Here is a 23316-nt window from a genome sequence, read left to right as displayed (position 1 = left end):
TTTGTCAATTTTCTTTGACGTTTTAAGAGAAAATAGGTCGACGTGTACATAGATAAAGTCAAGAGTGTGCGCAATGCCATTTTTGTGCAATTCTGGAATGTTTTCCTTAAGTGAAAATAGGTCGAAGTGTATATGGATACCGCGTATGTGCAATTCTTAAAAACGCGGCAAGCAGTTTGCGATTCTGCACTTTTCCCAATTTTGCACCTAATCTTCGTCATGATTACGCATTTTTGTTCCATAAAAGTTCTAGTATAAGCGTAATTCGGCTAGCAGATTGTTGGAAAAAATGTTGAGTAAAAAAAAAAAAAAAAAAAAAAAAAAATCTGAAATGTTTCAGATTTTAAATTACGTCCAAAGGGCCGTTTTTTAACATTTTGTGTGTTACCTTTCTTTATTAAATATCATGTTCCTCGCACTTAAACCATAAGATCCAGTACAACAGCAATATCGCAAAATAGTTTTAAAACGAGCATATCTTTAGAATTTCCGATACACAGACTCACGCGCTGGAGATAAAAATGTTTTTTCTGCACAACGTTGCCATTGCTCGCTTTGAAATCCTTGAGTTTGTTAATCAAAAATTCGTCAAAGTTTTAAAAAATAGGAAATCGATCATAAAACAAATATCAAATTTCAAATTTGGTCTTCCACATGTTCACATTCGTTGGAGGATTACATTATTCAAAATTCGATGACTGTATGTACCGTTGTTTTATCACAATACGAGAAATATACATACATTTATGCAGATTTTTCATTATTTAATTTTTTCAAATATAATGCAGGACTCTAACATTTTGTGGCAACAATTTGAAAAGTGAACCGACATTTATGAGTCCGACGCAAAATGCCAAAACGAAACTAATAGTCCTTCGGGATTCAAATCCCTTTGGACTTAAAAAAAAAAAAAAAAAAAAAAAAAAAAAAAAAAAAAATGGCGTCCAAAAAAAAACTAGCAGGTTGCTGTAGCAGGGTTGGTTGCCAAAAAATCGCCAAGTTACCATAATCTAAAGATTCACCCGTTCCTGTCCTCGTCACCGCCTTATATTTAAATCTTTGCGTCCTTTTATGGGGGAAGGGGTGTCTTAGGCCATAGATTGATCAAAATATGCCACAGAAATATCTCATCTAAAACTTTGGGGTTTTAAATGTTTTATTTAATAACCTCATTCTTCACTATCTTTCTACATCGTATTACAATACAAAACAATAGAGACTTTTCTAGAATCTGAAAAAGTACTTTATTCCATTCCACTTGAACACCTTTTCGAAGTCCAAATAGGGCTGTAGGTCGACGTTTCGACAATCTGCTTTTTAAAAGTTAAGAAGCACAAAAATACATGGATGATGTATAGAATATTTAGTACAGATATGACTAAAGAGTAGGGTCTTGATAGCCGTTTCTTCTTCCATTTTTTCCAGTAAATTAACAGTGAATTTTGACGTATGGCTGTTTCCTTTGTTTTAATGCGGTTTTATTGATTCGTGGCACTGTCGCTTAAGAGAAGGTATTTCATATTTGAAAAGTGAGTGTCAGATTGTAGAGACATTAGGATTTTTTTAAAGGGACTCATACACCTTTAACCTTTCATGATCTTTGAATATGTGACTGTTGCAAGAATTGGAATATTTTATTTATTTTAAAAGCAATTACTTCCACATTTTTACAGGTGACTACATAATATAGCTGCTTTGGAAACTAGTAACCAGAAAGTTTGTGTTGCCACAAATATTTTTGTAATTTAATCCTCTTTGTGACAAAATATTTCGCCATGTTTCCATCTTGCGCGCATATTTTAAACATGGCTAATGGTACATACTTGAAATTGGATGGAATTCTTTATATGGGTACTATTTTCTAACTGAACCAACAACCTGATTAATATTTTAATACTGAAAAATTTTATGGACGAAAACATTACAAATTTTGTTAATAAAATACATTTTATAAATTCAACTCAAAATAAAATACAAATTTAATATGAAATTTTTAGAATTTTAGGTTCACTGTAGTTTCCAAATGTTATAAAGGCCATATATTAAATATGGAATTATATTATGAAACGGAATGTTTTAAACTGTGCGCGCAAGTTGGAAACAAGACGAAAAATGTTGTCACAAAGCGAATTAATTTATAAAAATATCTGTGGCAACACAAACTTTCTGATTACTATTTCAGAAAGCAGCTATATGTAGTCAGCTGTAAAAAGTTGGTAGTAATTGCTTTTAAAATAAATAAGTTATCCCAATTCTTGCAACAGCCACCTATTCGAATATCTTACGGGTTTTAAGGTGAATGAGTCCCCTTAAGGAAGGAGACAAGATACAAAAATTAGCAACGCCTTCGCCGGGAATCGAACCACGGACCTCTGGAAATACCGACCCAGCGTTGCAGAACCACTATACCACGAAGGAACGCTAGGAAGGCGGGAGAAATACCTTATATTCTCCCCCTTTTAAAGTGCGACTGGGGTTTTTTAGGGGACCCAATCGCCAAATCCTGAGTGGGGAGGAATTATCATAGGCGCCACTGAGTTCGGGTGCCACTGTAGAGACATTAGGATTTTCTTAGGAAGGAGACAGGATGAAAAATTAGCAGTGCCTTCGCCGGGAATCGAACCATGGACCTCTGGAGCTACCGGCCCAGCGTGCAGAACCACTGCACCACGAAGGAATGCTAGGAAGGCAGGAGAAATACCATATAAGATATCTTCCTGATAACATGTGAAATTCATCCTAGCATTTTCCTGCACTTTCTTTATATTTTGTTTGCAGTTCTATGAAAACCCAGCAACAATACTAAATCTCTGATAAATTTTCTTTTGATTTCATGAACAAAGTTTTAAAATGTTTTTCTTTTATTTGATGATAACAATGGATTTCGTTTTATTGCAGCCATTTAAACAGGCCCGAGATTCATCTATTATGAAAACATTTTTCCATTTTGTCCGGATAATTGTTTCTTTTAAAGAATTCTATAGGAAGTTCTGCGTTCGGAGATACATCGCAGACAAAGATGACGCACAATATGTTTTTTCGCCCTTTTAGGATTCAAATCAGTATTAATCCCTTTCTTTTACAGTTCACAGTCGGTGTTTTAATGATTTTGCTAGTCTTTTGACGTAGCATGATTTACGCTATCATTAAAGATCTTACCTTCGCAAAAATTCGAAACATTCCGTTTTTTCCTTGGGTATGTACTTGGAACAGTTTACCCAATTGAAGCCAAACTTTGATTTTTTCTCCCTTTCTTGTTGGCATCGTAGCTTTACACATCGAAACTCCATGACTTTTACGGTGTTTCCTAGTTAACTAGCTTCTTCGAGAAGAGCACAGATATAGCCTTCCATCCATTTGCTTCTTTAAAACCGCTATTTTGTATGTAAACAAAATTCTCAAGAGTCAGATGATAATGAATACTTCGAAAAATATAGCTGTAGTTAAAAATTAAATTTCCAAGCAGATGAATTTTTTTATAGCAAAGCAAAATCGTCCAAAAATGAACAGTCTCTGTATACATGCTTTCGCCTTAATTAAACGTGCTTGTGTGAATTGGGATTATATTACATATAGAATGTGCATCCTGTTTTAAGGGATCTCACATGTGGTACATGTGATATGTAACAAGAAATTTAAATACTATTTAAAGCTTACTTCGATGCCTAACATATAAATACGTGTGAATCAAATTGTTTCTGGAGCCATACAGAAGCTGTTCACACATGTTTAAGACGATGTACACTCATGTCCATAAATTAAGGATAATTCGGAGTCACGCGGAAATGGAACTCTAAAATAAATATATCACCTGTAAAATCACTACACACATTTTCAAGAATTATATGCAAATTTCAGGAAGTAACCAGATGACACCGAAGGTACATCACAATGACGAGAGTGTAAGAGAGTGATATATAAAGAATACAGGCAAAGAAGTGAAATCGTTCGCAGGCGCTTTATAAGCATTTCAGTGCAATAACCGAATAGTTATGACACAAAGGACGCATTTGGATGATTTTTTACGTAGTAGAATTATCGGCCGTCTGGAATGTGGGCGTACCCAACTGGAAGTATCAGACGAACTTGGAATTGTCCAGAGTGTCATCTCCAGGCCTTGGCAACGATTACAAGATGATGGTAATGTAAAAAGACGTTACAGCACAGGTCGCCTCAGAGTTACAACGCCGAATGAGGACCGGTATTTGGCAGTTACTGCCAAAAGAAACAGGCGGAGTACAGCCTCAGACCTGTCTCGTCAGCTCTCTTCAGCCACTGGGACGACAATATCTAGGGAGACCGTGTACAGACGCTTAGGGCAGATTGGTCTATACGCTCGTAGACTTGTCAGATGCGTTCCACTTACTGCAACTCACTGTCACCTGCGGTTAGCCTGGAGTAGAGAGCATGCATTGTGGAAACCGCAACAGTGGGCTTGTGTGATGTTTTCCGACGAGTCCAGGTTTAGCTTGCAGTCTGATTCTCGCCGGACGTTCATATGCAGAGCTCCAGGTACCGTAACCACCAAGAAAGCATCATTGAACGACACCGTTACGGTAGTGCAGGAGTGCTCGTTTGGGGTGGAATTATTCTGGCTTCCAGAACTGACCTGCATGTTCAAATTGGAACCATGACAAGCCAAATCTTTCGGGACGTCATTCTGGAACAACATGTACGTTTGTTTCGGGGCGCCATGGGCCCACAATTTGTGTTTATGGATGACAACGCCCCTCCTCACCGCGCAAACATCGTAAGCGAATGCCTTCAATCGGAGGATATCACCTGTATGGACTGGCCAGCATTCTCACCGGACTTGAATCCAGTAGAACACGTGTGGGACATGCTTGGCCGACGAGCTGCAGCCCGTGAACTTCCTCCTACCTGTCTACTGGAACTTCGGAGAGCATTGCTTTTTGAGTGGTGTAATATCCCTCAGGATCAGATCGATAATTTGATACTCAGTATGCCTAGGCGTTGTACGGACTGTATTGCATCGTCTGGGAGACATACAATGCATTAACAATCATACGAACCATGTAATATTGGTTTTTTGTAAATAGGTTTTTTTTTGTAATTGGCTCCAGGGGGAAAAATCGCTACTTTTTTTTTAATAATATCAAACATATAGCATCTTTTTTTGCTCTTTACCTTTTGTTTAATAAATAAGCTTTACAAATAAGTCAAATTTGTTTTGCTTCTAACTCTTCCTTTGCCTGATTTTGCATTATCCTTAATTTATGGACATGAGTGTATATTGTATTCACAAAACTAAATTACATTAAATTCTTGTGTTTTAAATGTTCTATTTGACATCCCTTATTCTGAACTATCTTTCGACACCGCAATTTCCAGGATAATAATGCCTTTTGAAGTGGCAGAAGAGGTATTCTATCCCATTCTTCCCGAACAGCTTTCCAGAGTCCTCTTAAGGTTTTGGGACAACGTTTGGATAATGCAGTTTTTAAAAGTCCGAAAGCACAAAAATCCGTAGGTGACACATCGGGAGATTTAGTAGGGATATTAGTGAAGGGTATGGCCTTGATACCAGTTTTTTGTTCCATTTCGTTTAGGACATTTACAGTGGATTTTGATGTGTGACTGCTAGCTTTGTCCTGAGGGAGTCTCACAGATGGATGGCACTGTGGGTAAAGCGATGGTATTTCATTCAGAAAAATTGGCGATAAAATATGTCCTGATAGTATTTGGAGTTAATCTTGACATTTTTTTGCGCTCTCTTTAGTTTTGAACTTGCCATTATAAGAAAAACCAACAACAATCATGAATCCCTTAAAAAAACTTTCTTTTGATTCTTTGAACCATGTACTTAAATTTTTTCCCCCCTTTTATGATAATAAATGGTTCTTTTTTTTTTTTTTTTTTTTTTTTTTTTTTGTTACAATCATTTAAATACACCCATGCTTCATCTATTGTGACAATTGTTTTCCATTTTTCTTTGGATAAGTGTTTCTCATATAGAATTCTGCAGCGTGTTCTGCGTCGAGCGATATGCTTTGGAAGAAGACGATGCACATTGCGTTTTTTCGCTTTTATAAGATTTAAATCAACATTTATCATTTTGCTTACAGTGGACACCGAGCATTTTAATGACTTTGCAACTGTTCTTTGACTAGGGGTATTTTCTTTTAACATTAAACAACGTACGTTTGCAATAATCGAAGATGTCCGTTTCTTCCTTGGATACTAGATTGGAATTTTTGTCCCACTTGAGGCTCCAATTTGACGTTTTTTTTCCTTTCTTGTTGATGATATTACCTATCGACGCTTTAGATATCACAAAGTCATGACTCTCACATCGTTTTTGGATAACGGACTATGCATATTTCTCTTCGAAAAGAGCGTAAATATAGCCTTGGAACCACTTCTTTGTTAAATTCGCCGTTTTGAATAAAAACAAAACTTTCAAGCCACAGACGATAATTTTCACTTTTAAAAACATAGTACAATTGCAATTACTTCTTTTGCAGCAAACGAATGTTTAATACCGCTTACCGAAATCGTCTAAAAAATGTGCGAACAGCCTCTGTATATAGCAGGATGATTCTCTTTATTATCCTGTATTTTTTCAATCTGTACTGGTATTTGTGTGGTTACTACAATGCCATGTACTGTAGCATAATGCAAAAACCTCCGCCCCGACCAGTTCACATGAAATAATTTTTTTTATGTCCGTGTAACAGCCATTGTTACAGTAATACATACTTAATATTTATCAGCGTGCTTATACGGCAAGTAAAAATTGTTACTCCAAAAACTTTTGTTAAGTTTCCGCTTTGAGCAATTTAATTATTTTACAATCCATTTTTATAACTAACCATCAAAAATCCATTTGCTATTCAGATAAGGATTTTGCCCTTAATTCTACGCTATTTTAAATTTCCCACTCTTGCAACTGCAAAGAGAGACAGATATTTTATAAGATAGTTTCCTCCTGCGTGGTGTAATTGTTAGCACACGCGGAGCGTATTCTAGAGGCCTATGTTCGATTCCCCGGGAGGGCAGCTCATTTTTCGTATCTCTTTCAAACTAACAAAATGTCTCTCTTCAATGACACCCGAACTAAAAGGTGGTGGAAGATGATTCTTCACCATCAAAATTTGACGTTTGGGTCTCCTAATGCACTGTCGTCCTTTAAAAGGGGGAGTATATAAAAGGTACTCCCCCCTTCCAGCATGCCTTCGTTATGTAATGGTTAGCAAACTCGGCGCGTATTCTAGATGTCCAGGTTCGAGTCCCAGCGAGGGAATTGCTCATTTTTCAACTTAATTTCTCTATAAACTTATTATCCCATCGTAATGTCTAAGTACAGTAAATACAATTTCAAATTCAATATAAACCTTTTTTATGTAAAGTTCAGCCTGCCAGTTACACAAACTATACAATTACAAAATATTAACAAATGCAATTTATGAGAAACGGAGAACAAACTTTCCAATCAATTTAAAATATATTTAAATGCAAGCAAATGCGACTAGCGAGTATAAAGTCGATATAACAATTCAATATCAGGGAGATGTAACAGAGCAACAGATCAACAACAGCTGCCAAAGTCTCTCACATGCTCAAGAAATCTATACTTCTGTACATTAACTACTGTGCATCTTAATCGAAGCAGAGGAACACAGAAAGGATTGTGTATGCAAAATGTTAAGCTCTGGTTTAATTAACATAAAACCCTACAAAATAACCCTTGTATCACATGGAATACAATTCAAAGAGCTTATGTCATTTTTTTTTGGTTAGTTTCATGCTTATCAGCTTGATTTTTTTAGCAAAAGCGTTATTTGAGAGCTCGAACGTGTTCTGAGCTGTAGTAAGCTGTAGTAATTATGTAGTCTATTCTTATATATAAAATATAATGTAAATTATCAATTCAATAAAAATGTAATCAAACTAATGTAAATAAATTTTCTATAATACAGCGTAAAAATTGCTTAGAATAAGTAAAATCCTTTTCTTTTATCATCATATTTATAAGTGACAAATAAGCATAAATTGCCAACTGAATTCAAACAAAATTGATTTTATTGGAAACTCGGAAAAATAATTCATAATTGCTTTATATTTATGTCCATATGCCATAATTTAAAATTTTGAATGTCTTGGAATAGGCATGAAATTAAGCAGATTTAATGTGTTACGATATGATCGTCTGATTTAATGTTATCATACGCCTATAAATTGATACCAGTTCTGAGAACTCTGTGAGAATGTTTCATAAACAAATACTCTAATTAATATTTACGTAATGCTATGAAACTGTAAGAATTCTTTTTGGAACTGTCTTACAAGAGGTTGTAATTTTAAAGCAACCCTGAAAGACCCATCCAAAATCTATACTAAAACTGTTATATGCAAGATCTTTTGTGCTAAAAATATATATACACAATTCATGGAATAGAATTTAAGTACGCAAACACTTTCTTATGCTAATAATATTTATTCATCAGTTAGTCCTTTTATATTCAACATTTTCTTTTATGCATATGACTATTTTATTCCTTCGCTTTGCTTAAAATTTTACGTGACATGCATGTCGCAAATGTATTCTCATAAAATATAACTGAGTTTAAAAATAAGAGTTTTTTTTTTTTTTTTTTACCATGCATGAATTATTTTTAAAGCTTCAGAAAGTGTCACGAATTAACATAAGTTTTCTTAATGCTGCATTTCTTTATGCTGTCCAGTAGATTAAATTTTTTAATATATACTACATGATATAAAAAAATTTTATGAATGACTTGTTTTTTCTGCATTACTTTGGCTTAGCTATATTGTTAGGAAAATACCTAACTGCTTAAAAATGTTTAAATTATTAAAAACTCTCTTATTATTTAAAAATATAAATTCAGCTTGATCCCTTTGTGGATAGCGTAATAATGCTCATCGAAACTCAATGGTTTTCGATAATCATATATTTAATCCTCCATGATCGTTTAAGAAGTCTTGTACAGACATTAGGAACTTTTGGAAGCCAGAGAGATGAAAAATTAGCAACCGCCTTCGCTGGGAATCGAACCACGGACCTCTGGAATACCGGCCCAGCGTGCTACCGCTACACCACGAAGGCACGCTAGGGAAGTGGGAGAAATACCTTATAGTCTGTCCATGTGGGTTCTGTCAGAACTTGTGATAAGACGCAGAAATTGAAGTAACGAAGACAAAAGTACGTAAAATGTATTAGATATGTGGGGTTTAATTTTTGACTAACTCATATTCTTTGTTGCCCAAAGGGCCAATTTGCCCAGAAGGGCTATTAATTTCTTTTTGTCATTTTGCGTTGATTCACTATAAACAGCGAATCCCTTTTTAATTTTTTGCCCACCAAATATTAGAGTCCTATATTATATTTAAAGAAACTAAATAATGACGAATTTGCATAAATGTATGTCTGTTTCTCACACTGTGATAAAACAACGGTACATAGAGTAATCAAATTTTGAATAACTTACGTCTCCACTCGAATATGGGCATCTGGAAGCCAAAATTTGGAATTTGTTTTCTTATCTATTTCATATTTTGTAAGGTATTTATGAGTTTCTAATTAAGGAACTCAACGATTTCAAAGCGAGCAATGGCAACACTGTAAGAAAAAAAAAATATTTCCAGCGCGCGAAATTGTTTATTGGAAATTCTAAAGGAATTGTAAATTTCTCTTCTTTTATGGTTTAAGTGGGAAGAACATGACATTTAACAACTAAAGGTAATACACAAAACGTTAAAAGACGCCCATTCGGGCGTAATATAAAATCTGAAAACTTTGAGAATTTTTTTTTTTACCTGTATTTTCTTTTCTACTTGAAAGCCTCCTGACTTTGGTATTATTGTCAAATTTATATTTTCTTTCCTGATTTATCAGCTGACACTTTTAGGTTGTTATAAAAACAAATTTCGTGCATTTTTGTTTGCAATCGTTAGTTTGCCTTCAGTTTTAACACGGTGAGCAGAATTAAGCATTTTCGACATATCATTTTCTTAAAAGTAAGAAAGTAGCTGAGACTCAGAAACAGATATGTGAAGTTTAACGTGTTGACTGCTTAACAGAACGCATGTGTCAGAACTGGTTTAAAAAATTCCGTACTGGTGGTATTTCACTTGAAGATGAGAAAACATTCTGGCCGACCTTCGTAAGGCAATGATGATGCAAAAGTTAAAGTTATTTTTTGTATAATTGCAAAAAGATTAAATGTATCACACAGAGCAGAAACTGAAAGACGTTTAGTTATGGTTTTGTTTTATTATTTGTTTATTGTTTACTTTGTTACACGACAAATGGAAATCCCATAAGATGTGTTGGACTAATCCCATAAGCTCGATATATGGGTTCTGCGTGCGTTGAAAGACTCATTTAACAGTACGAATTAATACTTGGGATTCGCATTTCAAGCATAATGAAATAAACCTTTTTTAAAATAAATTACCACTGGTAAAGAAACATGGAGGTGCTTTTTTGGTCGGATTTTTGGCGATTTGCGTTGGCGCAATTGTTGGCGGGTCAATCGTCAGCCATATTGACAGTCGTCAGCCATATTGAAAAACGCTGTTTTTATGTATTTTACGCATAGTAAAGTATTTGAAACTTTAAAAAAATAAATAAAGTTAAAAATAATAGATTCATTTTTTTTTTGTTGAAAATGTCGTTTTTTAAGATGGCAAGCAAATGTAAATAAATACATTTACTATGAGTATAAAAATAGTAAAGTAAGGTTAAATTATTACTTTCATATAGCAAAGAAATGGAATAAAAATACTGCTATAAAAACAAATCGCCAACGTTTAACTAGATTAAAATATTACTTAAATTGAATATCGAATTAAAAACATGATACCAACTTTTAAAAGAATTAAAATGTTACTTAAATTGAATATCGAATTAAAAACATCCTATCAAGGTTTAAAAGAATTAAAATATTACCTTAATTCAGATCCTTTAAAGTAAGTTTTAAAGGATGTAATCATTTAACATTAAAACATATGTGGCAATAAATATCTCTGCAATTTTTTAAAACAGTGCATTAATTTTTTTAATAAAAATTGAAGTATACAATTATAAAGTAAAAAAAAAATATGTGCTTACATTTTTTTGAATAGTTAACCTGTCGCATATTGATAAGTACCCCCAAAAAATCGGAATCATAATTTAGATATCAGTGAAAAAACTTTGAAAAATGTAAAATAAGGAATTCGAAGAGATGAATAATAAAATTTTAAAATGGCACGGTAATGCACAAATATTCAGTTACCAATCAGGGAGGCACAAATATTCTGTAACCAATCAGAAAGCTGATTATATAACGAATAGAATTGAAATTATTTAAATAATCATACATAATAAAATCATTTTTAAAAAATGCAAAATTAAATTGTATTTTAATATTTAACAGCCATAAATAATGCTTAAAACATTAGATTAAATTTATAGATATTAAAACCAATTACTTCTAAAGTAATGTGACGTCATTTACTACATCATCCAGAACATAAAATTCCATAAAATATCATAAACAATAAAATTTTTATTTAAAAAAAAATGCAAAACTAAATTGATTTTAATATATAGAAGCCATAAATAATATTTGAAACACGGAATTTATGCATAATAAAACGCTTTTTTTTAAATAAAATGACAACAAAGTATCGGTTACCATGAATAACTTGTCCAGGAATGGGTTTACCATAAGTCGTATCGCACGTCAAAACAAAAATCGCGAAAATCCGTGCAACCCTCTACCAAAGTAGCACCAACATGGCTAGTCTACAATAGCACTAATTTAGAAAGATTATGGTCATGATGAATCAGCACAAATCATATCGAAAGCTGAATTGCATCAGAAAAAGATCACGCTATCGATTTGGTGCGATTACAAAGCTGTTGTGTATTTTGAGCTGCTTCCGAGAAACGAAAAGATGACCTCAGATGTTTACTGCCAACAACGTTTGCATTTTAGAGGAAGCAATCAAAGATAAAAGACCAGAATTGACAAATCGCAAAGAAGTCGTGCTCCAACGCGACGCCTCACAATTTTCTATCAACACGTACGAAATGATTGGAGCTTGGCCGGGAAGTGGTGGCGCATCCTCCGTATAGCCCCGAACTTTCACTATCGAATTTTTTATTTATTTCAATGTTTACGTAATTTATTAAATGGTAAAATTTCAGTAATAACGATAACCTACAACTGCACTTGGTTGGGCTTTTTTCTGATAAAAACCAGAAGTTCTATGAGCTCAAAATCATAAAGTTACTAGAAAGGTCATTGAACAGAAGAACAGAATGGAAGATATTTGATTAATTAAAGTTCATTTTTTGTATAGAAACAAAATGAGTTTAATTTTGCACTAAAAAAACTAAACTTACTTTCTTGACAAACTCTATAAATTGACTTAAATTGAACTTTCGCCCGAATCAAACATTTTAGGTAACAAAAGACGAGGACGCCTGGCGAAGACGGACTTGTGAATATAAATACTTTAAAAGCTTATGTATCATTTTAACCTTTGTGTTTCGCTAATCCTGCAAGTAGCAGCAAACCTTTTATTATCACATATAATGTGTAATTCACTAAGATAAAGATCTAATAATAAAAAGGTTCGTTTAAATCTTTTCCCGAGTTAGTGTTACTTTACAGGAAAAATTTAAGACCAGACTATAACACGTCTGTTTGCCTTTATTGATACAGCATTTAACAGTTAAAGTAATTAGGCTCCGCGTAGACATATCTCTTTGATTTGTGAAAGACTGTACGAAATGCAAAAATAAAACTGTACTTAAAGCAGTTTTTCTTTCTTTAACAAGCTCATATATTTGTTCTTTGTAACCTCCAGTTGCTTCAGTGCTCTGCTTTGGCTGCAGAGTTTTTAAACGTGTGGTAGCCATGATAGTGCGTTAGTTTATACATAGTATATAGCCATGATAGTGCGTTAGTTTATACATAGTATATAGCCATGATAGTGCGTTAGTTTATACATAGTATATAGCCATGATAGTGCGTTAGTTTATACATAGTATATAGCAGGACGGGTAGACGCCATCAAATGAACTTAGCAATGAATTAAAACAAGAGAAACGAGTGTCAGTTTGAAGAAACGAACTAAGCAAGGTATAAAAACCTGAGGAAAATAATCTGAAAGAGTTCAGATTTTTATGATCGCCCAAAAGGATTTGTTAAGCTCTCGCTGAGTTCGCAGACTACAAGCCTGTTGTAGCAATCATCTTTTTTAGCTTTATTATTAAGCACCATTTTCGACGCACTTAGACCCTATCCGATTCATCACCAGTGTTACAAAATTTTTAAAAAAAGCATAGAATCGCAGATGTGGAATTCCCGATGCAGTGTTAAAAAGTTGACACTTTTTCTACTTTTTAGTCCAAAGGGACATTTTGGGTTGATTCACTATAAATGTCGGTTCACTTTTTATATTGTTGCCATCAAATATTATCGCCCTGTAATATAGTTAAAAAACTAAATAATGAAGAATCTGCATAAATATATCTATGTTTCTAGCAATGTGATAAAACAACGGTACCTACAGCCATCCAATTTTGAATAATGTAATCTTCCACCGAATATGAGCAACTGGAAGCCTTAATTTGGAATTCGAAATTCGTTTTATTATCGATTTCATATTTTGTAACAATTTAACGAATTTTTCTTGAACAAACTCAACGATTTCAAAGCGTGCAATGACACACTGTACGAAAAAAAAAAAAAAAAAAATTATATCCAGGTTGCGAGACTGTGTATCGGAAATTTTAAAGATACACTCATTTTAACATTATTTTGCGATATTGCTGTTGAATTGAATTTTATGGTTTAAGTGAGATGACATTTAATAAATAAAGGTAACACACAAAACGTTAAAAAAAAGACACTCCTTTGGGCGTAATGTAAAAATTATCGTCAGATGTAAAATCTGAAAGCTTTCAGGTTTTTTCTTTAGCCCAGAAGAGGCATTTTGCGTAGAAACGGCGGTTCACTTTTCAAATTCTTTCTTCTTCTTCTTCTTCTTCTTATTATTATATATACTTATGTATGCATGTTATGTTATCATTAGGAAAAGGTAGTAGGGTAATCTTTCTGCTAAGAACGTCGAAATTAACTTTCCTGCGTTGTTGTAATCCCGAAGGAAAAACCCCTTTTACAGGTAACACTTCGTAAGGGTCTTAATTCATTCAGTGATTCCTCCTGATGTCAATCTTCAGTCTTCAAGATGGCTTATTAATAAGTCAACCGTTTTCCGTGTCTTTTCATTAATAACTTTTCGTGTGTTAAATTATTTATTTAATATCATCTTCTTCGCAATTACGTCATATAAACTTCAATGATCTCCGAATTATGTGACTGTTGCAAGAATTGGAATATTTTATTTATTTTAAAAGCAATTACTTCCAACCTTTCACAGATGACTACATAATATAGCTGCTTTAGAAACTAGCAACCAGAAAGTTTGTGTTGCCACAAATATTTTTGTAATTTAATCCGCTTTCTGACAAAATTTTTCGTCCTGTTTCCACCTTGCGCGCATGTTATTTTAAAAATGGCTAATGGTATATACTTGAAATCTGATAGAATTCTTTATATGGGCACACTTTTCTAAACCAAAAATGTGATGATTATTTTAATATTAAAAAAATTTATGCACGAAAACATTACAGATTTTTTTAATAAAATACATCTTATAAACTCATCTCCTAATAAAATAAAAATTTAACATGAAATTCTTAGAATTTTTGGTTCACAGTAGTTATCAAATGTTATAAAAGCTAATAATTAAATATGGAATTAAATTATGCAACAGAATGTTTTAAACTGTACGCGCAAGGTGGAAATATGACGAAAAATGTTGTCACGAAGCGGATTAAATTATAAAAATATTTGTGACAACACAAACTTTCTGATTACTATTTCAGTAAGCTACTATATTATGTAGTCATCTGTAAAAAGTTGGAAGTAATTGCTTTTAAAATAAATAAATTATCCCAACTCTTGCAACAGTCCCATATTCGAAGATCTTATGGTATTTAAGGTGTATGAGTCCCATTAAGAACCACATATCTTTAGAATTTCCGATAGTCTCACGCGCTAGAGATAAAAATATTTTATACCATACAGTGCTGCCACTGCTTGCTTTCAAATCATTCAGTTTTTTTAATCACAAATTTATTTAACTATTAATAAAATTCAAAATTCGGGCTCCCACGTGCCCATGTTCGAATGGACGACAACGTTATTCACAATTTATTGTCTTTACGTTTTGTCTTTTTTTCACACTGTGAAGAACGTACATTTATATACCGATATTCTTCACTATTGGATTTCTTTAAAGAAAATACAGGTCGATAGTATTTGGTGGCAACAATTTCTACGCTTTACAAGACGGAGATTATCAGCAAATTTCATTCCTGTCACAAAGAAGAAATAAAAAATTAGCACATCGTCTTAATTCTTACGAAATCATTTGAGGCAAGGTCTTTTAAAGAAACGAAAAATTGTTTCTGCTTACATACAATGTTTCATCGAAGGATAATTAAATACATTCTTCAAATTTATACCCCTTTTTTTATAACACACGTTGTCACTTTAATGATATGTGTTCATTGAGGCAGGATTAGTCTCAAAACAAGCGTGAAGCCTTTATTCCAGGCATTGCCAACCCATAATCGTTATTGGGTTAAACTAAGACATTTAACCGATCCCACAAGGAAACGTCATGCCGTGACAGGTCTTGACATTCTAGAGGAAAACTCTGCAATCCTACCATGACATGTCCATGCTCTTCAAAACTGGTGATCAATACATACAGTGTCTCACAAAAGTGATCAATACATACAGTGTCTCACAAAAGTGATGGGACACTTGTGCTTTACAAAAGGAAACTGTAATGAAATAACTTTAAAAACATGTAAACATTTTTTGTGGGTAAGTTTCATACTTAAATTTAGTAACAATTATTACATAACATATATTTTCTCAAAATATTAACATATTAATTTAATAAAAATACAATTGTTTAGAACGGAGCAAAAATTGGCTCACATAAGTGATGGCACACTACGTACTATGCAACAAAAATCGTCTAAAGTAAGCAATAAAAATATCTCTTGGGGTATTTATTTTTACTCAAAAGCAATTGGCAATAATTTATAAAATCGTCTGCAGTATTTCTCTCCAGTTTGTTTTGGAATTTTTGTGTTTTTTAGCTCTGTGCAGGTATGAATGCTAAACGAAAAGAAACTTTGCCTGAAATTCGAAAATTAGTTATTAATTTGCATATTGAACGTGGAAAATCTATTAGAGAAACAGCTGAAACAGTTAACTTGAGTCCTTCAACAGTTTTCAAGATCATTAAACGATATAAAAAGAATCATATGATTCAGGATAAAAGAAGACCTGGCCGACCACCAAAGCTATCCAATCTAATAAAGCGAATTATCGTTCGAAATATTAAAAAAAAAATCCAAGAATGAGTGCTCCTAAAATTGCTGCTGATTTACAAGCATTATATGGAGTAATTGTTAATCCTGAGACTATTAGAAAAGTAATTCGATCTGCTGGATATCACGGTAGAGCAGCCAGGAAAAAATTCTTCATAATAGAAAAGAATAGAAAACTCAGACTGGCTTTCGCAAAATCCAACATAAATAAGAATTCTGATTACTGGAATGAAGTTATTTTGCTGATGAGAGTAAATTTAATACATTTGGTTCTGACGGTAGAATCTTGGTGTGGATAAACCCCAGGGAAGGATTTCGCAAACAGAACTTGGTGCCAACAGTAAAACATGGTCGAGGAGGCGTTATGGTATGGGGGTGTATGTCGTCCGCTGGAGTTGGTAATCTTGTTTTTATTGACAGTATAATGGATCAGTACAAGTATACTGACATTTTAAATCAAAATTTGAAATCTTCAGCACGAAAATTGAACCTTCATAACGATTTTAAATTCTACCAGGACAATGACCCTAAGCACACTGCTGTGAACGTTAGACTCTGGCTGCCGTATAACTGTCCTGAAATAATAAAAACACCACCACAATCTCTATACTTAAATCCCATAGAGAATATTTGGCAAGAATTGGAATCAAGAATTCGCAAACTCACCATTTCTTTAAAACAACAATTAAAATCGGTACTTCAAGAAGAATGGGATAAAATCACTCCAGAAAGCACAAAAAAATTAGTGGAATCCATCCCAAGAAGATTAAACCATGTTTTAAAAGGAAAACGAAATCCAACAAAATATTAAAACCTTTTAAAAAGTAAAATTTTTGGATAAATATTTGATGGAAAAGTAAGTGTCCCATCACTTATGTGTGCCATTTTTTGCTCCGTTCTAAACAATTGAATTTTTATTAAATGAATATTTTAATATTTTGAGAAAATGTATGTTATGTAATAATTGTTACTAAATTTAAGTATGAAACACACCCACAAAAATTTTTTATTGTTTTTTAAATTTATTTTACTACAGTTTCCTTTGGTAATGCACAAGTGTCCCATCACGTTTTTGAGACACTGTATGATGCTGGATTTATGGAATAATCTGAGCAAAATACTTTTCTACTACAGAACATTCGTCAAACTTACGATTATTTTTTATGTCTGCTATCACAACGGCTGAAAAGAAACCAGTATCTCCAAGATTATAGTAGTTTAACAACTCTAAAAAATCTGATGTGTGCACCACATGACATGCTTATAAGCAATATTAAATTATACCTATTTTTTCTTGCATTTCATTTAATCTAATTGGAATGGATTAAATCTACTTCGTCGATAGCGCATAAATCAATAGAGAATAAATGCAATCTTTAAAATTCACTATATTTGTTTACCACAGCGACACTCTGGCCCTAGGTTCACTTAACAGCGTTATATTTCGCTCATTTTTTAACTCAGAATGCACAAAATTTATGTCATCTTAAGAAATATCTATTCGCGCCACATGTTCTGTTCAAATACTATAATAAATCTAAAACGATGTATAAAAGAAATTAAGTAAAGAACAACAACAACAAAGACCAAAAAAAAATATTTTTTCACAGACGATTCAGTATTTCTCATTCAATTAATTCAGTACTCACTTCGCGAGAAGGCAAAAATACATTACAACTCAAAAATATCTATATTAAAAATTACGACGTAAATCTTAAACACTTATTTCCTCGAAATCATTCAAGAAAGGATTAAGCATGATTTAATTCGCAATAACAAATGAAAACGTTATCTTTGTTGTTGCGTTATCTTTGTTGTTAAAACTCAAGATGTCTGTATTGAAAATTATGAAGTAAATCTCATTTCCTAGAATAAATTCTGTATTAAGAATGATTTAATTCGCAATAATAAATGAAGGCGTTAATGGGAAGCTTACTTTATCTGGATTGGCAAAAAATCTAATATTCTGCTGTAAACAAGCAATGGCCGCCATGGAAAACATTATTAGGCTTAGCCGCACTTAAACAACTTTTAAATTGTTGATAATTTCTAAACATATTACATACATATTTACTAAAGGCATGAAAACCTTAACCAGAAGATAAGAACATAATTCAATCATTTTTAAAGCAAAAAATACACGATTTACAAACATATAAGAATGAAGAAACTGAGATCACTGAGAAGAGTAACAGAGTAGATATATATATATACATATATTTATATACTTTTGGTGCGGCCGATTGCAACCAAAATACGAGGTGCACATCTACATGTTATGACAGTCCTATATACAAAATTTCAACGTTCTGAGGCTACTCGTTTTTGAGTTATGGGAGATACATATGTACGTACGTACGTAGGCACAGACGCCACGAAAAATTCTCTTCCGAATTCATTTTAAATTAGTTTTATAATTTTTTTGGGGGTAAAAGAGTCCTTTATCCTTTCCTTACGTACAGACATCACGCAAAAAAATCGTTAAATTGCATTCGATAGCAGTGAAAATGGATATTTGCGTTGAAATATGATGCCTCAAACTTTTCGCGATAACAATACTTCCTTTTTACTTCGTACAAGAAAGTAATAATGTATTATTAAAAGACATTTTTGCGAAACGTATTTTCAAAACCTACCCCAAAACTATACAATTTTATTAGGTATATATTAATTTTACAACGGTTATTTTATGTTCAAAGTGCTTTCCTATCGATTCTTGTTTCTACTAACAACGTTATACCAGAATGAGTTTTTAGAATCACATTGAATGAACATGAATTAGAAGTAGCATTTAAGGAAGTTTCAACTTACTTTGTGAGAAAGAGCTAGGAATCCTGTGTACTGCGTGTTAAAAATTTTACGCTTTCGGGTTAAAAATTTTACGCTCGGCCGTATATTACGTGCCTTTTAATATTCGCTGGCTAGTTTAAATTAAGGTCAAACTACGTTAGATACTTGTGCTATTTTCGGCTAAGTTTCTTAGTTAGTTCTAACTTTGTTTTCATTTCTTATTCTAAGCCCCGGTGGAGACTTTGTTGTAAGCCCGAAAAAGGGGCCAACTGCTCATATTGAGTGAAATAAAGGGTAATTAACCCTTCTTGCGTCGATGTCTTTAGTTATTTGAACTCAGCGTTAAGTCGCTTGACAGTGCACTAAAATTCTCCGACATTTACTTTAGCCAAAAATAGTGAGTAACCCTACAATGTTCTAACACTTTGAAATTTTCTTGAACTATTAAACAAATTTTACTAATATATTCAATAACTTATACTACGATAATGTGTTCTAAAACAGTATTCGTTTTTATTTGAGGAGTTGTAGTCATTAATAATTTTCATGAAAAATCTCGTTTTTAGAATGCTAGCATTTTACATAACGTAGCAAATTTAAATAAAGGTATTTGGAGGCACTTGTTGTTGTTGTCTTGTCCATGAATTTCACGGAAGAATGGCTGCCAGAGCCTCAAGGAGATTGGACTTCTATTTCCATCCCAGTTTTAAGGAAGAGCTTCCCGGGGGAGTGGTCCACTCCTCTCTCCTACCATCAATCCACACTAGAGACCATATATTTACAGGCTCGCCATATATTAAGAGTGTCCCCTGCTTCAAAGACACTAAGAGTGGTCCACTCCTTTCTCCTACCATCAATCCACACCAGAGACCATATATTTACAGGCTCGCCATATATTAAGAGTGTGCCATGCTTTAAAGACACTAAGAGTGGTCCACTCCTCTCTCCTACCATCAATCCACACCAGAGACCATATATTTACAGGATCGCCATATATTAAGAGTGTCCCATGCTTCAAAGACACTAAGAGTGTTCCACTCCTCTCTCCTACCATCAATCCACACCAGACCATATATTTACAGGCTCGCCATATATTAAAAGTGTCCCATGCTTCAAAGACACTAAGAGTGGTCCACTCCTCTCTCCTATCATCAATCCACACCAGAGACCATATATTTACAGGCTCGCCATATATTAAGAGTGTCCCATGCTTCAAAGACACTAAGAGTGTTTTTTCCTCTCTCCTACCATCAATCCACACCAGACCATATATTTACAGGCTCGCCATATATTAAGAGTGTCCCATGCTTCAAAGACACTAAGAGTGGTCCACTTCTCTCTCCTACCATCAATCCACACCAGAGACCATATATTTACAGGCTCGCCATATATTAAGAGTGTCCCATGCTTCAAAGACACTAAGAGTGGTCCACTCCTCTCTCCTACCATCAATCCACACTAGAGACCATATATTTACAGCCTCGCCATATATTAAGCGTGTCCCATGCTTCAAAGACACTAAGAGTAGTCCACTCCTCTCTCCTACCATCAATCCACACCAGAGACCATATATTTACAGGCTCGCCATATATTAAGCGTGTCCCATGCTTCAAAGACACTAAGAGTGGTCCACTCCTCTCTCCTACCATCAATCCACACCAGAGACCATATATTTACAGGCTCGCCATATATTAAGAGTGTCCCATGCTTCAAAGACAGTAAGAGTGGTCCACTCCTCTCTCCTACCATCAATCCACACCAGAAACTATATATTTACAGGCTCGCCATATATTAAGAGTGTTCCATGCTTCAAAGACACTAAGAGTGGTCCACTCCTCTCTCCTACCATCAATCCACACTAGAGACCATATATATACAGGCTCGCCATATATTAAGAGTATCCCATGCTTCAAAGACACTAAGAGTGGTCCACTCCTCTCTCCTATCATCAATCCACAGCAGAGACCATATATTTACAGGCTCGCCATATATTAAGAGTGTCCCATGCTTCAAAGACACTAAGAGTGTTTTTTCCTCTCTCCTACCATCAATCCACACTAGAGACCATATATTTACAGGCTCGCCATATATTAAGAGTGTCCCATGCTTCAAAGACACTAAGAGTGTTCCACTCCTCTCTCCTACCATCAATCCACACCAGACCATATATTTACAGGCTCGCCATATATTAAGAGTGTCCCATGCTTCAAAGACACTAAGAGTGTTCCACTCCTCTCTCCTAACATCAATCCACACCAGACCATATATTTACAGGCTCGCCATATATTAAGAGTGTCCCATGCTTCAAAGACACTAAGAGTGGTCCACTCCTCTCTCCTATCATCAATCCACACCAGAGACCATATATTTACAGGCTCGCCATATATTAAGAGTGTCCCATGCTTCAAAGACACTAAGAGTGTTTTTTCCTCTCTCCTACCATCAATCCACACCAGACCATATATTTACAGGCTCGCCATATATTAAGAGTGTCCCATGCTTCAAAGACACTAAGAGTGGTCCACTCCTCTCTCCTATCATCAATCCACACCAGAGACCATATATTTACAGGCTCGCCATATATTAAGAGTGTCCCATGCTTCAAAGACACTAAGAGTGTTTTTTCCTCTCTCCTACCATCAATCCACACCAGACCATATATTTACAGGCTCGCCATATATTAAGAGTGTCCCATGCTTCAAAGACACTAAGAGTGTTTTTTCCTCTCTCCTACCATCAATCCACACCAGACCATATATTTACAGGCTCGCCATATATTAAGAGTGTCCCATGCTTCAAAGACACTAAGAGTGGTCCACTTCTCTCTCCTACCATCAATCCACACCAGAGACCATATATTTACAGGCTCGCCATATATTAAGAGTGTCCCATGCTTCAAAGACACTAAGAGTAGTCCACTCCTCTCTCCTACCATCAATCCACACCAGAGACCATATATTTACAGGCTCGCCATATATTAAGCGTGTCCCATGCTTCAAAGACACTAAGAGTGGTCCACTCCTCTCTCCTACCATCAATCCACACCAGAGACCATATATTTACAGGCTCGCCATATATTAAGAGTGTCCCATGCTTCAAAGACAGTAAGAGTGGTCCACTCCTCTCTCCTACCATCAATCCACACCAGAAACTATATATTTACAGGCTCGCCATATATTAAGAGTGCTCCATGCTTCAAAGACACTAAGAGTGGTCCACTCCTCTCTCCTACCATCAATCCACACTAGAGACCATATATATACAGGCTCGCCATATATTAAGAGTATCCCATGCTTCAAAGACACTAAGAGTGGTCCACTCCTCTCTCCTATCATCAATCCACAGCAGAGACCATATATTTACAGGATCGCCATATATTAAGAGTGTCCCATGCTTCAAAGACACTAAGAGTGTTTTTTCCTCTCTCCTACCATCAATCCACACTAGAGACCATATATTTACAGGCTCGCCATATATTAAGAGTGTCCCATGCTTCAAAGACACTAAGAGTGTTCCACTCCTCTCTCCTACCATCAATCCACACCAGACCATATATTTACAGGCTCGCCATATATTAAGAGTGTCCCATGCTTCAAAGACACTAAGAGTGTTCCACTCCTCTCTCCTAACATCAATCCACACCAGACCATATATTTACAGGCTCGCCATATATTAAGAGTGTCCCATGCTTCAAAGACACTAAGAGTGTTTTTTCCTCTCTCCTACCATCAATCCACACCAGACCATATATTTACAGGCTCGCCATATATTAAGAGTGTCCCATGCTTCAAAGACACTAAGAGTGGTCCACTCCTCTCTCCTACCATCAATCCACACTAGAGACCATATATTTACAGCCTCGCCATATATTAAGCGTGTCCCATGCTTCAAAGACACTAAGAGTGGTCCACTCCTCTCTCCTACCATCAATCCACACTAGAGACCATATATATACAGGCTCGCCATATATTAAGAGTATCCCATGCTTCAAAGACACTAAGAGTGGTCCACTCCTCTCTCCTATCATCAATCCACAGCAGAGACCATATATTTACAGGCTCGCCATATATTAA

The sequence above is a fragment of the Stegodyphus dumicola genome, chromosome 7 (genome assembly GCF_044657685.1).
Source record: "Stegodyphus dumicola isolate Sdum_Otavi_A_Nest chromosome 7, ASM4465768v1".
In the NCBI taxonomy this organism is placed as follows: domain Eukaryota; kingdom Metazoa; phylum Arthropoda; class Arachnida; order Araneae; family Eresidae; genus Stegodyphus; species Stegodyphus dumicola.
Note: the sequence above shows the minus strand (reverse complement) of the source record.